The following is a 16610-nucleotide window of genomic DNA, read 5'->3' as shown; positions in this document are numbered from 1 at the left end:
CTTGATAACTCGCACACCTATTATGAACGCATCCGATACTTTATGCACGAATTATCTCGTACCAATTCAAATTTTACGTCTATTGTTTTTATAGGATACGTCGTAAGATTTATGAATTAAGTAAGGGTCTGAAACATGCAAATCTAATATATAAAATTCTCGTGTCACAGTTTTCGTTCCCGTACTCCTCCGAAACGGCTTGACCGATTCTCATGAAATTTTGTGAGCATATTCAGTAGGTCTGAGAATCGGCCGACATCTATTTTTCATAACCCCCCCCATTTTTAACTGCGCGCGGACGGAGTCGCGGGCGACAGCTAGTAATGTTATAAAATTACTTATGACTCGGTTTCTTTGCGAGTATCGAAAGCATTCGGCATATTTACTAAACTTTCTTGGAATTTCCCTGACACATATATAGAAGGAAAAAAATCTTCATAAAACTCCAGATTTACGCTTAGTCACATGGGAATCTATGTGTATGTACGTATGTAATACAAAACAAGCTCAGACTATAAAACTACTTAGATAATAAAATATAATATGACTACTTGGAGAGAGTCTAATTGATTGGAATATTGACTTAGGATAAAATGTGTGGGAGTTTATTGGCAATCATCTAAATAGTCATGGTGACACATAAATAAAGTAGATAGAATATGACTAATCTTATGATATGCCTGAAGACCTAAATATGGCTTCATGGGAAATATAACCATTAATAACCTGGAACGATATTAATTCCATCTTCATTACATCATTGTAACATAACTCTTTTATAGATCTGTCTCATAGCTTTGAGAATATCATATATACGCATCTTTTTAATACTTTATAGTGATAAAGAAATAAATAAAATATTTGTATTTAATGCATTAGGATCTTGGGTGCTTAACTTTTTTATTTAATAGTAATTAATAAAAAGACAACAACGTAACTCACGCCCGTAACACAGTGGGATAGGTTACCTCTCTCTCTTCTTCCACATTCATACATTTACCAATTAATACCACCCTTCTTGAGTATTTCAGCAATCTGGTAAAAGTCCGTCAGACAGTCCCGAAAAACACTACGGTTCACTTTCGCATTATAAATTTCTTTTCATACATCCTTTCAATGTGTCCACATAAGCATACCTTTTTCAACTCTACACACAATGACACCTCGTATAAAGTGTAGCCTACTCTATCTGTCACCATATTTTGCTTTAATAAGCATCTATAATTAATACCAAAGAAACCGCATGTCAAGGTTTGAGTCACAACTCTTACTAAATCCACTAATGAAGTATTAATGGTTTTACCATTTGTATAATATTAATCACTAGGTTCCCAATGATTTCTGTTTTTTTTTTTATATTAAAAACCTAAAAAATGAAAATAAATAGAAATTTAAATTAATTAAAAAATCACACTTTTGTAACTGTTACACTTTTAAAAGTAGTACGAAGATCCAGTAAAAGGTATACTCAGTCATTTTCAGGTACTTTAAAGCCTTCTTTCCGTCTTTAATTAGGTTTACTATAACTCGTCTGATGAGTGTGCTTTTCGCAGGCCTAATTTTAGTCCTCTTTCCCTTTCTACCCTTTTCTTATAAGGAAAGGATGAGAAGAGGAAGGACATTTTATGGAGGAAAGAACGCATAGCAAGAGAAAATATTCTCTTTCAGTACATCTCCTCTTTCGTCGACAAAGTAGCAGTCGTTTCGCCATTTCAGCGAATTTAGGTGGCCTCTTGCTTGTTTGCCACATTATGTTATAACAAAAATGAATGGTCATCCTAATAAATTCCACAACGCATCGTAGATAGAACTTACAGCTGCAATAGATCATTATATTTATTGAAAAACTTTGCAGGAGTCTCTTTATTTCTAATTAGATATAACGTGAATTTAATTGGTTGATTCGTTTCGTTGTCTTGAAAATAAGTAATCGGTCAGACCTTTCGCACATTCTGATATGTTTGTAAAATGTTCGGATAGAAGTTAGTTCGCACAATTATTATACAGCATGTAAAATTTTCAATAGGAGTTTTAAGAACTCATAAATAAATATTTTAAAATTATAATAATACTACACAGTTTAACAATGAAATCAATACATCATTATATACAGCACAGAATATTAACCCTAAGTCAATAAGTTTTTAAATATTTATTTTCCATAACCCTTGAGTTTTACGAGATGGCAATGTGACCGGCTAGTTACAAGCTCTTCTTAAGTTTCACGAACATATGACAATAACATATGTTATTTGTTTCCCACGTACATAAGCCAATATTTGACGTATAAGCAAACACATATTAGAGATGACGATGAAAGAACTACGGCTATTGTTTTTAGTTTTTTATAACCTTTTTGTCGCGATCCCCAGGGACGTCGCAAATTCTATAATGATGCCAGAATCTCATGATTAATTTCAGTAAATATTTTGTAGATACAGCACTGGCTGATCAGACTATTGATATATGAAATTAATTTGAACTTTTGAACCAGAGATGGCGCTACGAAACCTTAGAAAAACATCATCAATCCTAGTTAATATACTATTCACTTAGTTAACTTGCATTCTGACGTACGCTATGTAGAACTGAAATAAGATTAATAAAGTTATCCTAGCTGGTTTGACTGTATCAAGTAGATTTGTACTGGTACTGTTGCAATATTTTGGAAGAATTCCCGTGTCTTTTTAATTCAACTCTAGTAGTGGATGTGACTCATGGGTTAAGCACTTGACTTGCAATCTGCAGGTTCAGATCCCGCCATATACCAATATGTTTATCGATTACCGTATGTACATTTATCCTACGTTCTTACGGTGAAGGAAAACATTATTACAACCTGCACATATCTGAGAATAAATTCAAAAAGATGTGTGAAGTCAACCAACCCGCACTTGGCCAGCGTGGTTGACTATGGCCTAGTCACCCCTAAGGTACTATTCAGACTGCACTAGCGGGTGCGGCGGCGGGCGCGGGCGCTCGGGTCTTGGCGTCTGCGTATTCACAGTGGCGATCGAGCTAGGAGTGTCATTGCACATGTGATAGGTCGTTCTCAAACTTTGCTACGTATTTAGAAGACATGGATGAAGATTTGTTTTTATTAATGGAAAATTCATACTTGAAATGGAAATTTCAATATATGAAGTTTGGCACACACGATTTAAATAAAGGAAGAGAAAATTTTGGAGAATTTTATGTATTATACGCTGATTTATTACTATTAAATGTTGCAGATGTTTGCTTTGCCAAATAGCAGTGCGATGTTGTACTGCAGATATAAATTCTTCAGTATTGATATCCATGACGATTGACGACGCTTCGGCGGGTGAATCAAAATGGTTTAGAACCACACGCGTAGTCGCCTAACAGACGCTATATCACTGTGAACGATACGGGCGGACTGAGCCATTAGAAACTCCCGCGCCACGCGCGCCCGCGCCCGCCTCATGAAGACGCGCAGCTCGCGGGAGCACTGTGAACGCAAATGGCGTCTGCATACATTTTGATTTACACGCGTCCGCGCTAGCACCCGCGCCCGCCGGCACTCTGAAAGAGTACTAACTTAGGGTAGGCTCCGAGCCCCTCGGTGGGGACATATAGTGAGCTGAGAGTTTAATATAGCATTTGCGGTCTAAACATCATCGAATAATTGTGTAATATGTTGAACATAAAATAATGCTAGTAAAACAATAATGTTGGTTAAAAATACTCCTAATACATAGTTTAAAAATAGTGACGTAAGTAGTTCAAGTTGTATGATTCAAGTCTTGTACAAAAGTCCAGATTTTGTGACCTCTGAGTCACCAAATCACTAAACAACACCGGTAATAGATTGCCCAGTACCAAAATTATAGCGAGATGTAGACGAGGTGAGATTGTCGTTTGATTTCAACAGGCGATGTCGTAAATGTCCGCTGCGAGCGCGGCAAGGGTCAAATGTCGTCGAAACTGTCGTCTTCACTAAAAATACATAATAGTAAGTATGAATAGCATAGGATAACATTACAAGGAAATTTTGTGTATCGTTGCTAAGACCATCTCTGTGTAAAAAATATTGCCATCTCTGTTTTATCTCATATAATCAGAGAGATGACAATATGTTTTATACAGGGATTTTAATCTCAGAAACCAACGATTAATAAGTTATTGTAGATCAGTAAAGTAAATAGGTTCAAGAAGATTTTTATAAAATTAAGTAGCCATTAATGAAAAATGGAACTTCAATGGGAATAGAGTTAAGTAAAAGCTGGGATACACAGAAAAACTACTCAAAAGCTCATTCATTAGATTAAATAAATATTAAATTCAAACTACTTTACTTTGTAATACATTGAAAAGTGATGTTGAAACAAACACCTTAACATTTCAAACTCAATTTAATATACATAATTACCTTTTTCTCAAGTCTTGAAAGCGGAGTTGTTAAAATGATTATCTATACGGGTCATAATAAGATGCCACAGCTGGCGGCCTAACACCTCGCGTATTGGTTTACAACAAATTATGTGGTCATATGTGTAGAGTTGGATACACACGATTTTACTACTTGTAAAATAATACTGGAGATTTTATGTTATATACCAACAATAGAACATTCATCTGATGGTTATTTATGTGATGAATTCATTTTTTACTTGGAATCTTAAATTTTACGATAAAAATTATAGTTTCTCGTATTATCTATAAGAAGACAAGATTCATGGTCTTGACTAATGTATTAAGTAAAACAATGTATTTCTTACCATCGCAAAAATAAAAAATAAATACATAAATAAACCTGTATCTTACTCGTTTAAGAATGTTATATCTTACTTCTTACTAATATTATAAATGCGAATATTTGGATGGATGGATGTTTTGTTTGAAGGTATCTCTAGAACGGCTCAACGGATGTCGATTAAATTTGGCATATATGTAGATCATAGTCTGGAAGAACACATAGGCTACTTACTTGTTTTTTTTAATGCCGCGCAGACGGTGTCGCGGGCAACAGCTAGCAATTATTCACAAGCACAATTATTATGTCTGCGAAGTCGACTCCTCCGCGTTATTTCGACAGTGAATAAATATTGATTTTGTCGTACAACATAAGTCACATGAGAGAACGTTTACATAGTCAATAATTATTTAAATTCATAGCTATTTTTAAAACAAAAATTATCTTCTAATCTTGAGTCACTATAACAGACATATAACTCTTCACATAGAAGTGTAAATAAACATCTATAGCAGACACCACTAATTTAGGAAGTATATCATTTCTACTTATTTATCTCTATACTTAAATATTTTTTTTATCTGTTTGATTGAATAGTTAGTTGCTAATAAGAGCGACATACGATATTCTACATCAAGAGCGCCCTCTATTGGTCTTTGAGTTCAAAACTTTGAAGGTAGCAGCGCACTTTTGTTCAAGAGCTAATAATAATTACGATTTCCATCTTAATAGTAAGCTTTTGGATTTGGAGTGTCTAAAAATAAATGAACTAACGCTAGGTTCTACTTTTTACCTTTCAACTGCATCAATATGTATGTACCTAAAGAAACATTACTTGATACTAAAAACTCTCTATTCGTGACGTGTAGTGTCGTGACTTCAGGTTAGCCGCTCCTGAAAGTATAAAGAACCGACACACTTTCACCTTGTCACCTTGTCTTGTCTCTGTTGTCTCTGGTACAATAGTGATAAGAATATTTCTAATATGAATCATGTATGGAAAGTATGTAGGCAAGTACTCGTTTTACAATCTGTGCAATTCATCTCACGCTTTGTACCTAACCTCTGAATACGCTTTAACATGAGACAAATCAAAATAGTACTTTTTAAATAAAAACAGACTTTATACCAACTTTTAGTAGTTAACTACTGGTCTGCTAAATCTATCTTACTTCTTATTAATCTTACAAATATTATAAATGCGAGTGTTTAGATGGATGGATGTTTGTTTGAAGGTATCTCTAGAACGTCTGCATGAATCTCGCAGAAATTCGGCATAGATGGGAATATAGCCTAGAAGAACACATAGGCTACTTTAGTACTGCTATTTTTTTTTTTAATTTTGCGCAGGCGGCCGACAGCTAGTACTGTCAATAAAATTGGACTATCTGTATGCAATATCGGGAAAAAAATCATATTTCGTGTACTTGATGTATTTGCTTTACCTATAAGGAAAAATATTTTTTTTACTTTTTTTTGTGTCTATCTTTTTGTCCGCAAGCCGCGTATTTTCCGGGTAATCTCCGATACGGCTTGACCGATTTTGACGAGAATTTCACTGACATGTAGCTAATATGTGCAGGCATATTTTATGCTAAGTTTTTTTTTTAATTGGATGCCAATTAAGTCGCGGATGACCGGTAGTATTATAATATTTTAATAGCTGTGTGTGTCAAAAGTGCAGAGAAATTGACAAATTAATTTTATTATAATGTAAATATAAATTATTCTAGAACCTAAAACTTAAAACCTTAAGATATAATAGAAAAACTAAAATATATCATTAAAAGGTGTCCCTTTAGGCAAGGTTCCGAAGATACTGACAGCGTTCTCCCTTTGAATGGCTAGACTTATTCTTTTTTCGAGGTAGCTGCCAGCTCTTTCGTCTCCTGTGATGTTATCAAGTAGAACCATAATATTAAACGCAAATGCCATTATATTACTTTTCTGGTGTGACTTAACAAAAGAAATAACAAAGATAATGCTTGTATTAACATTTTGTTGCCAAAGTACAATTGGTCAGAACAACAACAACGCCTACTATACTTTTAACCTCTCTATCTTCATTTCATAAGAGCGGTCGTCTCTGACAAAAAGGTTACACTGCCCACCTCTAAGCGATTATAGCTATTGTAACATGTCATCTCTTCAAGCCATATCTGACCGCGGGGTAGACAGCGCCGATAAATTGAATCGATAAGCTTCATGTTACATACAACTTCACACCATACATAGTTTGTTAAAATAAGTATTTTATTTGAATTCAAATTTATCTGTTTGGCTTGTTTTGTCTATTATGTACATCTGACGGCGTTATTGTTATTTTTATTTCTGACGTACGATTTTATAAACATGTCCTTTAAAATGGTGTTAAGATTCTAAACAATGACCTTAGTTTTATATTAACACCACGTGAATAGGACAATCGTGGCGCTAGTTGTCGTGTGAATTCAACACAATAAGTAATAATTAGATTAAAAGCGCGGGAATCTTGCAAGGAATTATTTCAAATCACAAAAAACATCGCAAATTAAATTTTCCGAACACAATAAAACGTTGTTTAATTGCACACTATTTCAGTTTGCAAATAAAATAGATACGAGGGCCACACTGAAAGTTTTTAGAACTGGCTACTTTTTAAGAATATATTAAAAAATAAGATTAAATTTTGAAAATAGAACTCTTTGCAAATATTATTGAGTACTAATTTAATTCGTTTGTCATTTGTTTTACGATTTGGCGGCAAATTGAAAGTTGTTGGTGTCAGGCCAGTATGAATTTAACGCGAGAAAATTTTCGTACCATGATTTTGTATGACTTTCGGTGTCATTTAAGTCAACAAGAATGTTATGACAGACTTCGATTGGCCTTTCACGATGAAGACCCTTCTCGGGCCACTGTTTATAAATGGTTTAATGAGTTTAAATGTGGTCGCACCAATCTCAACGATGCTCTGCGTCAAGGACAGCCTTCTGCGGCGACGACTGAAGTTAACATCAGTGTTGTGCGATGTATGAAAGAGACTGATCCAAGAGTAACCTATCAACAGATTCGGACAAGCTTAGGCATCGATATGACTCAAGTGCAAAAAATCCTCCACAAACAATTAGCCATTAGGAAGCTTTGTGCCCGGTGGGTACCCCATTAGTTGACCGAGGCCCAAAAACTCCGTCGTGTTGATTGGTGCCATGAAATGATACAAATATTTAACGGAGGTGACTCAAAAGCTGTGTTCGACATGCTTACGGGTGACGAAAGCTGGATTTATTGCTATGATCCGGAAACCAAGAGACAATCTGCTCAGGAGGTGTTTCCTTCCAAGGAGTTGCCAACTAAATTGAAGAAAGGTCGAAGTGTAGGAAAAAAGATGGTGGCCTCATTCTTCGGAAGGACCGGTCATTATGCGACAATTGTTTTAGAAGATTAAAAGTTACTTACTGCAGAGTGGTATACTAACAAATGTTTGCCACTTGTCTTGGAAAAAGATCGAGAAAAACGACCTTGATGTAGGATCCTCCTTCATCACGATAACGCCTGTTCGCACACCTGCGGGCGAACGATCGACTATTTGGCGTCGTCAGACGTGGAATTGCTTGGTCACCCGCCATTTAGCCCCGACCTCGCACCTTGCTATATTTATTTATTCCCGAAAATAAAAGAAAACTTCGAGGAAAAAATTTTATGGACGCCAAACAACCAGTGGGTGCGTTCCAGAAGGCCATCGAAGAGACCCCTAAGGACGATTGGGCAAAGTGGTTTCTCGGTGGTTCTATCGAATGCAGCGATGTATTAATGTTAACAGTAATATTCTGAAAAGATATAATATAAATAACAACTTGCTAGTTTGCTCAGTTTTTGATTTTCTAAGAACTTTCAGTGTGACCCTCGTAAAAACACAGACCACAAAAGAATTTTCTTTAATTGTGCTAAAAAAATATAATCGAATCTAGTCATAAGTTACCAGGATATTTGTCAAGTTTGTTCGTTTCTTAAGATTTCGTCAATAAAATAAAACGTTCACGTTTCGTTAAAACCGGTTATTTGCAATTCCAATTTATTTGTAAAATTAGTCATCATTCATGTGGAATCTCTAAAAACATAATATATACATGTATATCTTAAACTTAATCAGTTACTGAGTGCGCTAGCTAACGTCAGAATGTATTTAAAATTCTATGAGTAAAGTCTATCTCTAGACGAATTATTTTATGCCGAAATCCTTTTATAACAAGTAGCAACGTACATATTCTCACTATGGTTTGTTCACATTATAGTTAGTTTTGCGATTTCAATTTATTTCTAGTCGGTCATTTAAAATATATTTGAAACACTAGTCATTTTCTTCAGTAGCGAATTGTACACTTCGTCCACAACATACGAGCTGAGTGATTTTTTTAATCGAAACTAAATGTCGGTAACCAATTTAATTAAAAACGGCATCGTTTCCTTTTTTATTAATTGTTTTAAAGAATCCAGTAATTAACAATTCCGTTTAATTTTAAAATTCTCATTTAATATTGCCAGTAAAAAAATATATTTTTTATGTCTAATTTATTTGCCTTACCTATATGTATAAATTATTATATAAAATATAAAAACATATATTATTAACAACGAATGTTATACGAAAAATATAAAACCAAAAAATATATTTTAAACGTTCTTCTACCATGGGATTTATAGAATCTCAAGAGAAAAAAAGAAAGCGAATATGTTCTAATTATTCGCTATTCGTATTAAGATTTCTTAATGTGTCTTTGATATTTATATTCCAAGATATTGTGGTTTTGAAATCTAGTACAGAAAATTTTGACAAAAACTTTGATGGACATTCGAGTTCCGTTAGATAAGTTTAACAATATGTTCCGAATAAACAAAAGGCAATTAAATTGGTGTCCATTGTGCGGTCGACGGTCGCGGAGTGAGTTGTGCAACTCTCTAATTGTTCTACCAGATTTGGAGGATATTGGCAAAGGCTTTGTTTCAGCAGCGCTCTGTTTGCTGTGGCCAGAAGCGGCCGATGTAACTGCTTGTTTATCTGTCATTAATAGACGTCTTCATTGGTCGTAATCCCTGCGTTCGTAAACAAGTCGGTCAATGTCATGGTTGTTAATTTGTAAATTTTGATTTTCAATTAATCCAGTGATTGTTAGTTTTTTTTGCTATTGCAAATTACTACTTTTTCTAAAAGATCTCCCTTCAAGGTTTTTTCATCTGTTATAACAATGGTTGTAACAACAAAGCCCGGGTTCAGTTCCCGGTCAAGGCTCGCCGCTACCAAAGTGGACGGGTTGTACGAATTAGGAATCGACAGTGACCTTTGTACCAAATTAATTCGCGTTAAGCCTACATTTAAACATACTACTTCATGGTAAATTACTTGTGTCAATTTTAAGAACGATGATTGTTATAAATAACCGTATCCTATAAGGTCAAAATTTCTATTATAAAAAGTTGTGAGGAAGACTGTTTTCTGTATAAATTTAGATGTTTTTTTCCTCCTTAAGTATTGATGAGATAAGTAGTAAAATATTTTGCAGTAAAATTAAATTTTAGTCACCTGTTCCATATTTGAAAAACCCCTTCGTTCATTAGTCATCTAAATATTTGGCATCACCTGATCGGAATTATCTTTGTTAATCATGTGTTCTCATGACACACTGCAATTTGTAAGTCATGCGTCATGTTAATCTATAACAGATGTTGTAATTGAGCATATCCTGTGACTTAAATATCACATACACATTTCACACGTCAAAAATAAATTAATTATTACATGTAATTATTATTCTACGGAACATTAGTCCATAAAGTTATTCAAAATTACAAGGGCAGCAAAAAAGGCAGTTGCGAATGGCGGTTTCTTATTGACCCTATTCCTAATTTTAACCTTATGCTGTGATCCACTTTCTATTCGTAATTCAAAGATTGTCAACGCCTGATCTTTTGACTTTATTTTGATTCTGCCAAGTAAATGGTCAATGTGTATCACACCGTACCAGTTTTTAGAGACTAAAGAATTACGCAAATAATAATTAAAGCTAAACGCCGCGTGCGAGCGTACTGATGCATCCTGCTCGCTCGGTGTAATATACGGTCATTTTGACATGTTTTTTACGGCTACTGTCACAGAATAACTTAATAATAAGGCTAAACGTTTAAAGAAGCAAGAATAGATTTTAGTGAACGGAAAGGCAAACTCTCGCAGACTATGAATGGAATTGAGAAAGGTCTATGTTCGGCAGTGGACTGACACAGACTGATGGTGTTGAAATAAATACTAACTGCAAGGTACAATGTAAAATTATGAATCTAATAAGGTAAGGTCTGCTAGGCAAGCTGGTACATCATCACTATATAGTTATTTTGCAGTGAATGTCATAATATTTTAGACATTGATGATGCAGGCGTGGGAATCAGATGCCAGCAACGACCGATAACATTTGTTACAAGGCAATAATCAGTGTTTGTGGCCGACTTTCACAGCGCCAGATAATATCTTACCAATATGTACTCACGATACTCGCATCTATTTCATTAGTGAAGCAAATTAAGCATTTAACAAAGCAAAAATAAATTAACATATTCACTCGATAGATGTCCCTGTCATCGAATACCAAAAGAAAGATTTAAAATGGTAACAAAATTCATAAAAAAATATAATTTAACAAGGTAGCATAGATGAGTTTAAATTTATTTTTTCTCGTCGAGCTTCAATAAACTCCGTAAGTGACAGAGGAAAACCTGATGTAAAAATTATATTAAAATGTAGTCTCCACAACAAGACATGCAGCAAAATAATGAAGTAATTTATATACATGTTTGATATGCGTGTCATCTAAGTATATTAACTATAAAATAAGCTATTAAGCTTATCTGACTAAATAAAGTAAGCAGAAGAAACAATTGTTTCGACTTGGTTACTTTTAGGATAAATATAAGCTACTAGTTGTCGGCCGCGACGCAGTCCGTGCGGAATTTAAAAAAAAAAATCTTAATAAATAGCCTTTGTTCCAAGCTATGTTCTAAATCTGTGCCAAATTTCATCAAGATCCGTTCAACCGTTCCGGAGATTACTTCAAATAAACATCCATCCATCTAATCTTTTAGCATTTATAATTTTAGTAAGGATAAAGTACATGATGTGTGCAAAGTCCTTGTAGAGTAAAACAGTCGGAAGCAAAGTAACTATAACTTATGTTGTTTATCAGTCAGAATAACTACACAGAACCGGCGACTAATGGATCTAAAAAAACGTCACGTTTAGATAATAAAAATGTATGATGTACTAAGAATTCGTCGTGATCGAAATCAAGAAATTATACCATAAGAGTTGACCAACAAACTACAATAATTATACGTTTGCAAAGTTTGAACTGAATTAGTCACGCTTTTCTCGCGTGTCTCAGATCATCTCAAAGTGTGCATTGTATAAGGCGTGGGGCACAATCGGAGAAACGCATACATAGATATAATTTTAATAATCAAATTAAAATCAAACTATAACACGAATTATAATATAGAAAACAAAGACTCTCCCCTTACAGAAAATAAACAAAATAGTTAATTTAATTGTTCTATCAAATTCTCAAATTAAATTAACTAATCCATCCATTGTTTAATAACTGATCACTTAAATTATATTACGACAACACTGCTAATCCATGACGAAATAAAACAAAAAAAACTGTAATTGTAATAAAAATTATAAAGTTAAATATAATGATGTGAATAGTGTGTCGTTTAGTTATAAACTCTTTTACTTACTCCACCCATTGTGTCTCCAGCCTTACAATTGCAAGAGATCGCATTAACGTGATCTCATCAGAGGCTCCATTAAACAAAAGACGCATTAGACACTATTCGTACGATGCCACAATTAAACATGTTTCGTGAACAGTTTTATCTTACGCAAGATAGACCAAATGTTTATGATTCATGTCCTCTAAAAAAATTAAAATTCATTGGTGATTTTCTTTTCATTTTTAACGAAACCAAAACAATGTTGCTAATAGAACTGTATAAAAATGGTTGGCTTTTGCGAAACATAAGAGTTAATTGTGAAGTAACTGCAATATCTAATATATAAAATTCTCGTGTCACAGTTTTCGTTCCCGTACTCCTCCGAAACGGCTTGACCGATTCTCATGAAATTTTGTGAGCATATTCAGTAGGTCTGAGAATCGGCCAACATCTATTTTTCATAACCCCCCATTTAGTTTTTTTTTTTTAACTGCGCGCGGACGGATTCGCGGGCAACGGCTAGTAAATATATGTATTTAGACCTAAGATCTTCCCTTAGTGTGCCAAAAAAACTAACCTGCACAGATTATTTTCCTGTTTTATTGTCTTAAACTACGTTTTATAAAGCAACTCAAATTAAAACTAGAATTTTAAATGGCCAATTACTGTGATATACAAAAAAAACTACATTGAAACACTTCCGTAATTCTTTTAATTTGATTATAACGATTTTGGATTAACGATATTGTAAAGGCATGGTGGTGTAGTCAACAAGGTCGGTCATTGAAGTCAGTTCTTGTCTGTGACATTTGAACCCTGACACACCTTTATTCGCCACTGCAGAGTGCAATAGTCTGGCAAATTAAACTGGCCCGCTCAGAGAGGCTATCTTATAGAGGTTAGTTCTGTCCCAGAATATGTAAAACCTACGTCATCAAACTGTCCTTTTCCCAATGAGGGATCGCCACAGCATCTACTACTCTTCCATACATCTCTATCAGTCGTCATATCCGATGTCCCTTACGTGTATCCTCTTTCAAACAATCCATCCATACTTTTTTCCGTCTTTCTATATGTAGCCATCTACATTCAAAAGATATGTAAAATCTACGCAAACATATAAAATGAAACACAACATAAAGTCTGACAACAAAATAGTGGTAATTTTTGAAATTACATTTTTTTTATAGGAGATGGGAGCAAACGAGCAACGGACTGCCAAAAATTATTTGATCCGACGCCCATGGAACCTTTAATGACATATTATAGTCCTATTATACTGGCCTGTACTAATGACCTATTATAATTTAGTTTCACTTATGCCCACCGGGTCAGATAACTATATCGGACTGTACGTGAGTCACGCACCAAAATACCATAGATACTAGATATCATTTGAATATTGATAGGACAAGTTATAATGAATTCTAGTTCCGTATAAAAGCTTTGAGAGATATTTCATTGAACATTCAAATTGTATACGAATTGAAATAACTATGAAGTGAATGAAATCATATAATCTAAATTTCAAAACAAGGTGAAAAAGCACAATAACTACAATTATACTTATAGAAATAATTAAATTAATAGTTTGATATAATGATGCTGTATTGTATATCATCTGACCCCGCAATGAAAAAGAATTTGATTTGACGAGTACCATCTTGACCTAAATATTCACGAACATCTATTGTGGACCCAAACTGCGCCCTTGCGGTAACCAAACATAAATTCCTTTGCGTCAATAATATCAAAGTTCGATTCTTTTTTCTAGTGCAATACATTATTAAATACATCATTTGTCTATCAAAATAGTTTATTAAAGATTTTATAATTATCTAACAGATATATTTGATATTTTCAATCATAAAGAACTTTATTTTAAATATAAATTCCTTTGAGATAACTTTGTAAAGGTCAATATTTAAAAATGCAAATTAATTACATTGTAGACAGTTTTAACAGAGTAACAACAGCATCAGTTGTCTATACGGAAATTATCCTTGTAGCTGACGTCTTTTGTTACTGAGATTTATTGTTATAATAACAACAATTAATGAACTTTGAACTAATATAAAACAGCCGAAACCAATAATCGATACTTAAGATCGATCCGAACTTTATTTTACTTATTACTAGCTGTCACGACTCCGTCCGCGCGCAATTAAAAAAACTTAATAAGTGTATGAAAAATAGATAGTAGCCGATTCTCAGACCTACTGAATATAAAATTTGGTAAAAATCGGTACGGAGTACGGTAACTGACATTGTGACATGGAAATTTTATATATTAGATGTATGGTGTACACAAATGGTATTTTAAGTAGTTCTTCGATTGTTATTTCGTCGTTTGATCAGTTTAATTTCAAGGGAATGAATCAAAAATGTTGATTTAAAATACCTTGCATAATCTACAATGGATAGAGATAGATTATTGGGTTCGGTTGTTAGTCAGGTGTGAAAAACAACACATATAAGAAGGCGGATGCAATTATTCTAATACTTTCTCACGTACTATTAATAATAGTGGTTATTATCATAATAAGCTATTTAATAAGCTATGTTAATATTTCCTTCATAGGTTATTTCAATCCAATAACAAAGGTAACACTTTATGTTTACGAAGATTATCTTACTAATATTATAAACGAGAAAGTTTAGATGTATGTATGTTTGTTTGTAGTTATCTCCGGAACGACTGAACGGATCTTAATGAAATTTATCACAGATTTAGAACATAGTCTGGAAGAACACATAGGCTATTTATGAGATTGCCTTTTTAATTCTGCGCGGACGGAGTCGCGGGCAAATTCTAGTAACATTATAAATGGTACTGTAACTCGTAATATCATTATGCGGAGTATTATTCTGTTACTTGAATATTATGTTTCATTTCGTTATATTAATTGCAATCCTTACTAATATTATAAATGCGAAAGTAACTCTGTCTGTCTGTCTGTCTCGCTTTCACGCCAAAACTACTGAACCGTTTTAAATGAAATTTGGTACACAGATAGTCTAGAGCCTGAGGATGGACATAGGCTATATTTTAACGCGAAAAAGGGGTTGTAAGGGGTTGAAAGTGGGGGTGAAAGTTTGTATGGAAGTGTCGCCTACTATTGTTTACTGAACCGATTTAAATGAAATTTGGTACACAGATATTCTAGAGCCTCAGAATGAACATAGGCTACTTTTGAACGCGAAAACAGGGTTGTAAGGGGTTGAAAGTGGGGGTGGTAATTTGTATGGAAGTATCGTCATTTTTACAGTTAGAAGCATGAAACTTCTGTCTAAGGCTGCTAATTTGATAGAAATAAATATGAAATTAAATTTTTGTAAAAATGTTACCCTCAAGGGTGCTAAATAACTATAGGGGATGAAATTTTGTTTGGGAATATTTTAGACTTTGGTGAATGTTTTGTTTAGTATGTTTTGCTGTTACCCTTACCAATATTTAGTCTAGGGCCTCAGAAAGAACATAGTCTATTTTTAAACGCGAAAAAAGGGTTGTAAGGGTTTGAAAGTAGGGGTGGTGATTTGTATCGAAGTATCGTCATTTTTACAGTTAGAAGCATGAAACTTCTGTCTAAGGCTGCTAATTTGATATAAATAAATATGAAATTCAATTTCTGTAAAAATTTTACCCTGAAGGGTGCTAAATAACAATAGGGGATGAAAATTTGTTTGGGAATATGTGAGGTTTAGGTGAATGTTTTATTTAATATGTTTTGCAGTTACCGTTACTGATATTTAGTCTAGAGCCCGAGAAAGAACAAAGACTACTTTTTAACGCGAAAAAAGGGTTGTAAGGGGTTGAATGTGGGGGTGGTAATTTGTATGGAAGTATCGTCATTTTTACAGTAAGAAGCTTGAAACTTCTTTCTAATGGTGCTAATTTGATATAAATAAGTAAGAATTTCGATTTTTGTAAAAATTTTACCCGTAAGGGTGCTAAATAACAATAGGGGATGAAAATTTGTTTCGCAATATGTGAGGTTTTAATGAATATTTTGTTTAATATGTTTTACTATTATACTTACTGATATTTAGCTTAGAGCCTGAGAAAGGACAAAGATTAATTTTTATCGTGAAAGAGGGTTTATAAGAGGGTAAAAATTTGTATGGACGTATCGTCATTTTTATGGTCGTC

This window comes from Papilio machaon, chromosome 11 (assembly GCF_912999745.1).
Source record: "Papilio machaon chromosome 11, ilPapMach1.1, whole genome shotgun sequence".
Taxonomy (NCBI): Eukaryota; Metazoa; Arthropoda; class Insecta; order Lepidoptera; family Papilionidae; genus Papilio; species Papilio machaon.
Note: the sequence above shows the minus strand (reverse complement) of the source record.